Raw genomic sequence first — 9,772 nt, forward strand, 5'->3', positions numbered from 1 at the left:
TTTTGCACCTACGCTGTAACATGCGATAAGCTTGCGTGCGCTCAACCACGATTAGACATGTGGCCTCACCGAACACGTCAACAACGGCGTACTTGTGCCTACTATACGCGACGCCTGTTGGTCTCGTGTAAAACAGATAAGGCCCTCTGGGTGCTTTCCTTGTATACCAGCGCCATCGACCTGCGCACGGGACTTCACCTATACGCCCCGTTTGCCATCGTCCTCTCTCTCTCCCGATGAAAAAGACGGTCGTTCGTATCGATTTAGGCCGGCACCAGCGGACGTCCTTGGCAAATTCGATGTATAGTCATGTGGTCCACCATAGAGAAACTAAAAGAGGCTTTGTAATGGCGGTCGCGAACATTTGCCACAGTCGTGTACTACGCTTGACGAGCAGGACCGAAGAACGCGTTTTGTTTCCCTATAGTGTTCTTGTTTTATAATTCATTTATTTATGCGGTAAGCGGTATTAGTGATTCGACATTATATTGTAGTCCGGGATTTTTTTTTTGCCATGGATTGTTAATAAAATTCATTGTCTGTCGTGTATTGTGTGTCATTCTTTTCTTTTCTGTACACACCTTCAGGAATTCGTCGCGCCAGTAATATTTACTTCTATATTTCCGGACAGCGCGTGTGTGCAGCCGGTAGCTACCGCGACCGATATACTTTAGCTGCATGAAAAGGTGTTCATCTCACCACAACTTCGGTTCAGCATGTACAGTTCGAATAAAAAAAAGAAAGAATAGAACTGGCCTATGCAGTGATTCGCTTGCCACTTTAAACTCGCACACTTCATAATAATGTACTTCGCTCTCCGAAGCTGAATCTTACATGCGGTTATCAGACCATGACGTTTTGTGCCCCCGAAAATCATATGCGTTGGGACGTATAAGTACGCTAGAAAAAATCACATAACAGCGTGTTGACTCGCAGGAGCCAGTGGGTCACAAATGCGTTAGGCGAAGTGCGTTAGGAGAATAAAAAAAAGAAGAAAGCCACAGAGTCTTGCCACGCAACTGGTCATGAGACAAGGCTAAACTGCGCTGTCACCAGCAGGGCAGAAATAGCGACGAAATCTTGGTCCAGAACACAAACAATGGAGCAGCGTTGAAAGCAGCACTGCGCAAAGCCGTTTCATAAAAGCGGCCGCTTTTTCGAATTTTCATGAGAATATATTTCACCGCCATGTCCAACCACGCACGACCTCCGCGTTTTCGGCTTACGTACGTCTGTGGAATTTTGTCGGAATATATATTTTGAACGCTACATCCAACTGTAACAAAACCTCCAATTTCTCTGCTCCTCACGTCAGACGAATTCATCTGATTGTCCTTCAGCGTCATGTCCAAACACCAAAATCTTCGCGTCGCCCTATGTGCGTCTGTCAGTCGTAGTCTACGGCTGTTTCTTTTAGAGTCCGCGCGGTTGCAATACATTACTTCTATAGTTATGCGTCTATGCGTGGGTGGCTCCAGGACGGCTTGCGTTCCACTGCTCACGTACGTGCTGTTACAGAAAAGAGCAAGAAAAGAAAAAGAAAACGAATAATATGCTTCTGTACATATATTACATGGTGAGTCCGGGACAGTAAAAAATAATCTTAGTTATAATCGAAGAAAAATATATGCCGTTCTGTTATGGACAGGCAGAGCGCAGAGTAGAAAGAAAATCGGCTCGTGAACAAGAGTACGCGCTTTCAACGAAACAGGCGCTATATCGTGAGCGTCTGTGTCGTTTGATTTTTTTTCCTGAAAAGAATATGTGACGCGCGTTAGCAAAACTAAATATCGATTGAGAACAGTTTCGCCTATTTTCATGGAGGATAACTTGAGGGCCTGTTTCGCAAGAACTGCGGAACAGGAGGGCAGGAGAGAGCTGCTGCAACGCGTGCAGGTGGTGCTACACCCACGCGATTGCTGGCAATGTCGTAGCCATACTGATTGAACAGAGAATGCTTTATTTTTGAAGGGCTAGTGAACAAAACTATTTGGCAATACGAGCGACGGGGAAAGGAAGGAAGTGCGTGGAAGGAGCAGGCGCACTGTGTGGGATACCGATGCAATACCCAGGATTCCTTAGTATAAAAAGCCAGGAGAGACTCAAATGTTGCGAAACGGCCCACCAGTCCGATCTACCCGTCGTAGCTAGATAGAAGCGCCTGCGAGATGTTTTTAGGAGAATAAAAACTTGTTAATTTGTGAGAATAAAGACTTGTTCATTTCTTTTACCCAAGGGTAAAAGAAATGAACAGTCTATTGCCTCACTGTACTCTCCGGTGACGAATTCATTTATCTCTCTTTGCCATCACGCTTATCTACTAATCATGTTCGCGTCGCGCTTGTCAAGTAACCACATCGAGTGTCTCTCATAGATCTAGTGTCATAAAATAAAAACAAAAAGAGGGGAAGAAGGCAATCATCGCTTATCTATGCGGGCAGTAACTAAGTTGCCGGTAACTGCAATTCATTCGTCGACTTCCCAGAAAGCATAACGGACTAAAGATGATACCGCTCTTTTCGAGGTGCCAAAGGTGCGTTATTGTTATTCACGGCGGGCGCGCTGATATTTGCGCGCGATATTGACCTACTTCTTCGGGAGAGAATGCTAGAACGTTGGGGCGGCAGCGACCGACATTATCACTTGTGCTCAATGTTCGGTGTCCACGAAGCAGCGGTAAATTGCCCGGCTTCGCGCACCGATGTCTGGGCAAACTCAAACTATACGCGTACACACACACACACACACACACACACACACACACACACACACACACACACACACACACACCCACACACACCACACACCAAGCACGCCACTAGACCTCATAGCTCTCCTCGCATGGCATATGTTGCCTGTGTGCTTGTCGTGCTATTGCAGTGTGCCTTGAGCGTGTCCGTGCGTTGCTTCTACTGTTGTACGTTGATCCGACGTCACGACTCTGGTTATAGAACATCGATCTGTGCGTACGTACACTGCTTCCCGTGGTGCTCACAAAGAAGGAAGAGGAGCACACCAGAAGGTATACAGGCTACTGAGCGGCAAGCCGCAGCCCTGACCTTGCTATATATATGCCCGTAATGTGAAAGAAACATTGAAAGAAAACAGTGTGTGTCTGTGTGCCCCTCTTTGGAGATGCGGGGACACTCTTGGGGCCGCGGCGTCTCGTTTGTCCTTTTTTTTTTCGATCGGAGGGCGGCGGCGATCTCAGTACGGGTCACGACATCTTAGCTATACAGTCGGATCCGCCTTCCCCCTCCTCCATATAGTTTCGCCTAGGCTGGGACGATCCCAAAGCACCGGCCACCTTTTTTTTTTTTCAGTTTGTTTGTTTTCCTCCTTTCTGTCTCTGCACGAATATTTCTTGGCACGGAAGCCCTGCATGCGTGACCGAATGCCGTGTCGCCCGCATGTCGGCAGCGCAATTGCCTTTGATGTTTGGCCAAGGAGTGATCCCAACGTACCGTATACACCGCCTATCTGCAGCCCTTCGCTTTCACGGCCTTTTCGCTTTTGCTTCGCTTCTTTCTCTCTGCTAGACGGCTGGTCAGGCGAGCCTTCTGTTTTGATCTCCTCAGGTCACGGTCGCATTATCGATCAGGTATCTAAGGTCGGCTCCTATTGATTCACAATATTTCGTGTTACTCATGTTTGCGGATAAGGTCGCTGAACCCCAGACTCGGAATTAATCTCCGATGCAAGATTCATGTGGTACTCATTCGTATGGACTGGGAAAAGCGCACCCAGGCGTGTAATCATCGTCCGGGCATGTGCTAGAAAGCAAATAGCTCGGCTACTATTTCGGGAGACCACAAAGGAGAGTATTGGTCCAGTGCAAACTGCAACGCAAACTGCAAAGTAATTTACGCTGCCGCATATGTCTCAGTAGGACGAATGCTGCGGATATGGAATCCTAAATCCAGCCAGCGTGCAAACAGGCAGGCACCCGTCCCACCGTAAAACGAAGCATATACGAAACTTGGGAAGGTTCCGGCACAGACATACACGTTCTATTAGTGTATCTGTGCATGTTTTTTCGCGAAATAGCATTTGTGATTCCGGTGGCGTCGTGTTAGCTCTCTTGTGATGGGCAAGGCTCCTGTTCCCAGCCTTACGCACGCGAGGAACGAGCTCGTTGTGATGGTTTTGCACAGAACTTGGGACTACCGTCCTGTCAGAGTGTCGTTGGCAAATTTTCGCGGGGCCACACTGCCCAATTCTGTGCAGATGTCTTCGTAGCAGCCGCCTCCTGGGTTTATGCGACGCGATATAGCCGAGCACGATGTGAAAATATGATTCCTGTCTTCATAAAGAAGGCGAGTTGTTAAAGCTCTTATATTTATTCCATTTCCACGTGTGCTCGATTTCTGTCGGCCTATATACACATGCGCTTCTGAAAGAGCGCCGTGTAGATCACGAACGGACCGCTCTCAGTTCAAGCATGTTTAGGCAATGAAGAATAGTTTCAGATAGCACGGGTGCCAGCCACGAAATTTGTTCTATTTTTCTCGCGACGTAGACACGAATCCTCTCATAATTAATTAATAATAATTTATTCATTTATTTGTTAACTGATTACTGAATGACATAATTAAGCAATGAATGATAAGTGAATGATTAATTGTTACTGGTTCAATGATTAGTTAAAAAATATCCTGAGATTGGCTCAGCAGCTTTGGACTTCTGCAGCTGAGCACGAGGTCACGGGTTCGATTACCAGCCGCGACGGTAATGAATGAATGAATGAACATGTCAGTCAGTCAGTCAATAATCACCAGAGCCACTGATCTGCCGCCAGTTGGGTGCATTGCGTACGCGTCCAAACAAACAGGCGAGGTGGCCGAGTGGTTAAGGCGTTGGACTGCTAATCCAATGGGCTCTGCCCGCGTGGGTTCGAATCCCATCCTCGTCGCTGTGTTTTTGCATTTTTATTTGTACAAAGAAGTGCTGAGGAACAGATGAAGAGGAGCATCACCGATCTTGAGAGCTGCAAAACTTTTTGGCGTAGCTTCGAGCACAATGTGTACCAGTTACAAGCAAATGCAATTTATTCGATTGCGTGTTTTGATTTTTTCTCAAGTACTATCAGCATCTTCGAGTAATCGTGTTGAAGCGTTCGAATTGTGCTGTCTGCTACAGGCGATTTTTAATCGCCTGTAGCAATGTACTGATTAGGCCACCGCTTCGCGTACATAATTAATCTATATCATTTGAAAAAAAAGGAAAACAGAAACTACGGCCAGGAGAATTGTTTCTTAGCTGCTCAATTATTTTAGAAAAAAATTACATACTTCGGAAATTTTGCGGTAAAGAAGTACCAAATGAGACAGAGAAACAGAGGAAAGGGGAAAGCAAGGAGGTTAACCAGATGGAAAGATCCGGTTTGCTACCCTACGCAAGGGAGAGAAGGGAGAGGGAGATAAGTGACAGAAAGTCGAGATAGAGAAAGAAGTCTACAAAATGATAATAGGGATGAAGCATCATTGTCATACTAAAGTCTGGCATGATTACCATCGAGAATTTAATTTATGTCCACCTGTGGCACGAAGGCCTGTCTCAGCGACCTCAATTACCTTTTCCAGATTCAGATTTATTAGTTCCCAAAAGTAGTTACAACATCACAAATGTACAGACGAGGGTCCCAAAGTGAAAGAACTGTATAGTGGACCGTCGGTTAATTATACAACGTCGATGGTGATATCTACACGCAGCAAGTGAACACTATTATCAAACACCATCAACAGATTAAATACATTATTCGACAATTCATTTCAAATCAAGCAAACATGAAAATCACGGCAAAAAAGAAAGCCGAGAACAAGCATGGATGAAAACAGCACGGATGAAACACAAGAAGTGGCATGTGAGAGAGAAGTCTAAGATAAATCGCCAGGACCGTAGTACAGTTGTCGTAGGAAATTATACCTAAGGTAATTTTTAAAAATTATAAGAGAAGAACAGGATTTAATAGTTGATGGTAATCCATTCCAAAGAGAAATTGCAGTGCTTTTTTTTTTTTTTTTTGCAGAGATGGGTATGAACAATGGGTAGGAAGAAATTGTTATTAGCCGCAAATCTGGGTACATTTTTATCCTGCAAAAGCTCATCTGCAATGAACGGAACCGTAAGGTTATTATGAAGCAACATGTGGAGTAAGACGACTATGTTAAACTGTAACAAATTATTAACAGGCAAGATATTGTACAAGCGAAGTAACAGATTTAAGTAACACGAAGTAGCACAGAGGCAGTGGATTGCATGGAACTAGAAGTGATAATGCGTATTGACTGATTTTGGATATGTTGAATTGATGATAAGTGACAAGCGTACGTGTTTCCCCATGAAACAATACTGTAATTAATGTGACTATGAATGAAAGCAAAATACAACGCTAGTAGAGCCTCACGAGAACAAAAAGGGCGAGCTTTGATTCATGCGCGGATACCAAACGCAGTCTTCTGCTTGACAAGTTGGAAGTGACATCGAAATGTAAGGTTAGAGTCAAGATGAATGCCAAGAAAAGTAACATCGGTGCAAGCGGGAATTGAATGAATTCCAAGCCTTAGTTCACGAATAAAAATTAAGGGCCTCTGAGCACTTTTAAACAACATATATTTAGTTGTTAGAGGATTAAGACCTAAGTAATTGTTGCTACACCATTTCATAATGCTACTCAATGCAATTTTTAACTTTGAAGTAAGAGCAGTAATAGATTTACCAGATGAAGATATGGTTGTGTCATCTGCGTATAAAACGCAATGACCGTAGTTGGAGGAGCTAAGAGAATCCGGAAGATCATTAATATAAAAAACGAAAAGCAAAGGACCTAGAACTGAGCCCTGTGGCACACCCTGGTTAACACATTTTGTATGAGAGAACGTATATGCTAAATGTACTGTGTATTGCTGGTCAAGTAAGCAATTTTTTAAGAATTTGAGAGGAGGACCGGTTATACCAAAAGACTCAAGTTTATTAAACAGGAATTGATGGTTAACTGTGTGAAAAGCTTTAGTGAAGTCTAAAGAAACAGATCCGACTAAGTTTCCCGAATCGATACATTTTTTTGGGTAGTCAGAGAGAGCACAGCAAGATTAGTGGAACTTGCAGGGCGGAAACCAAATTGGTTGTTTTTTAGCAACTTAAATTTTGTTAAGTACTTATTAAGACGTTTAACAAATAATTTCTCAGTGAGTTTACTAAGGCAGGAAAGAATTGCAATTGGTCGGTAATTAGTAATGGTTTGTCTGTCGCCTTTTTCTTAAAAAGCAGGAATAATCTTAGCGTTTCTTTTTTTTAAATGAAGGGAATGAGCCGTGTTTAAATATTAGTAGTGCACAAAGTTGGGCTAGGTGTCTTTTTCGTCCTCCTTTGTCCCTGTTTCTAGCGCAGTCAAAATATTTCCAATATTAAAGATTATGTTGATAATATTACAGAGCGTGTAGGAAACTAAATGTGCAACCAGTTTTAAATGCTTTACACAAATTTTATCTAAGCCAGGCCCTTTATTTTTAAGATTAGTAGTCGTGGAAAACACTTTATTTGGTGTAGCTGGTAACAGGAAGAATGATTGTGTTGTACGGCTTAAAGTATTATACAACTGCGCATGTATGTCGTTATTAGTATAAACGGAAGAAAAGCAGTCGGAGAACACATTAGCGGCGACGATTTTATCGCCCTTGGACTTAGTACGGAGCCTCACGGCGACGGCGACGCCGACGGCAGAAATCTGCTTGAAGTGTCCGTATAATTGCTATCGCAATAAAAGAAAAGGGGGAAAGGAAAAAAAAAAACTGTCAGCCTGTCAGCCTCCACTGGGGTGGAGATGGAAGACCAGCGAAGCTGTACTATGGCGGGAATTATGTATTTCCACTCATGACTATTAAGATGTGATGGTGTAATTAGTTATTTGAACAATTAAAGAATGAGAAATATATACGATCCAGTGGTTTTCATTTATTTAGTGACCACAGGGACCATGGCCTTATGGTCGCTAACGTACATCGCCATTGTTGCACGGCAAAGTTTTTACGAATTTATCCGCTAATAACCCATATTTTTGCACCCAACAAAAGCTGCATGCATTCCTGAAGTCTTTTATTCCAGCTGAATTTCCTGTTTCTCTTTAGTGTCCCTTTAATGCTGTAGAATTCATCAATGTTACCCGCTATGTCCTTATGGAGTAGAAATCCTACTCCGTAAATTGTAGGAGTCATTAGCGAGGTAGCGGCCGAATACTGCACCAGGGAGGTCAATTTCTGCTCTGGTGAGGGAGTGACTGGTGAGTGAGTGACCTCTCGGAAACAACAGCAGCAGGCGTGCTGTGCCCTACCGACACGTTGCCGCAGGCTTCGACGCAATTCACCACCGAGTTATTACGACATTCTCCTTGTTCTTTCGTAGCAGCAAAGTTCCTTATACCAAAAAAGAAAAGGAAAACAACAGGCACGCTATATGCGACGAGGATGAGATTCGAACCCACGCGGGCAGAGCCCATTGAATTAGCAGTCCAACGCCTTAACCACTCGGCCGCCTCGTCCCTTTTTTTTTTTCTTTATTACATGGGAGCAGACTCTTCAGCAACACAAGAAACAAGGCGCTACAGGTACATATTCAAAAGTCAGGCAAGCATGTGCACGCGTCCAATAAAGGCATCCAGTCCGGCGCAGTTTCTTGAGCAGCGTACACACTACGAACGTAGGCAGCAGATTCCCGAAAAAACGACCGAGTGCTTCGCGGTGGTTCAGCGTGCCTGTCACACATTCTACTTCGCCAAAGACTATGTAGACCGAGTACTATGAACATGTCATATGGTGGGTCACAAGAATCTTTAAAAGGTAAGAAACGAATTGTGTATGGTGTGATGTCTAAATCTTTTTTAAGTGTTCTTTGGAGAATGTCCCAGAAGAACACGGCATCCCTACAATCGACAAAACAGTGATCAATCGTTTCAGCATGTGGACACAAACGGCAGTTTGTAGACCACGGCACGAAACAGCTCCTTTTTTCTAACCAGGTTTTGACAGGAAGGGTTGCCGAATGTAATTTAAAGAAAAAGGTTTTGATCCCTGGAGGAATGATCATTCGACGGACACGCTTGAGTTCATCTAAGTAGCAACATTCCAAATAAGGCGCACGATAATGGGGAACAGGAAACAATGTGTCTATCAGTGCAGCAGAAATTTCTTTACGGGATGCAGTGAAAATATAATCCAAGCTAAAGCGAGCTTTAAGAAAGTGAAAGCCTTCAACAACCTCTTTCAAGAAGCCCCAAGGAGCAGGTGGTGCATCACTGACAGATGACGACACAACTATTTCTGGAAGGTAATTCATTAATCGAAGTTGTAACATCTCTCTTAGAAAAGGACTGTTTACATCACGTAAGAAGAATAACCGGGAGACAAGTTGCCTCACAAAAAGGTGAACTAGGCCTAGACCACCACTCTCAAGAGGAAGAAAAACGTTATCACGCCGCATGGTTTCAACACGTGAGCTCCATACATAGGTAGCAAACACATGATGGAAAGCTTGCAGCCTAAGTCGCGAGCAGAGTAATACCTGCAGGACATACATTAGTCGAGCTGCTAGAAACAGATTGCAAGCTTCAGCTCGGCCAAATATGGACAACTGCCGCCCCTGCCAGTTGTTAACCTTACGTTGTACTTCTGCAACTTCTGCTGACCAGTGAGGACTAGTGTTGCGATATTGAGAGAGGGGTACACCTAAGTACCTGAAGTCTTGCCTCCACTGAATACCAGCGAAGTGAGTTGGCATT

General features: G+C 44.1%; 2 non-coding genes across 2 annotated transcripts; one reads left to right on the forward strand and one right to left on the reverse strand.

The window, feature by feature from the left end:
• Positions 1–4,830: 4,830 nt before the first annotated feature.
• On the forward strand, positions 4,831–4,912 carry Trnas-gcu (transfer RNA serine (anticodon GCU)). The gene has a single exon. It is a non-coding gene; the product is annotated as a tRNA-Ser (tRNA).
• Positions 4,913–8,454: 3,542 nt separating this feature from the next.
• Trnas-gcu (transfer RNA serine (anticodon GCU)) lies at positions 8,455–8,536 on the reverse strand. The gene has a single exon. It is a non-coding gene; the product is annotated as a tRNA-Ser (tRNA).
• Positions 8,537–9,772: the final 1,236 nt, after the last annotated feature.

The sequence above is a fragment of the Dermacentor silvarum genome, chromosome 2 (genome assembly GCF_013339745.2).
Source record: "Dermacentor silvarum isolate Dsil-2018 chromosome 2, BIME_Dsil_1.4, whole genome shotgun sequence".
NCBI lineage: Eukaryota > Metazoa > Arthropoda > Arachnida > Ixodida > Ixodidae > Dermacentor > Dermacentor silvarum.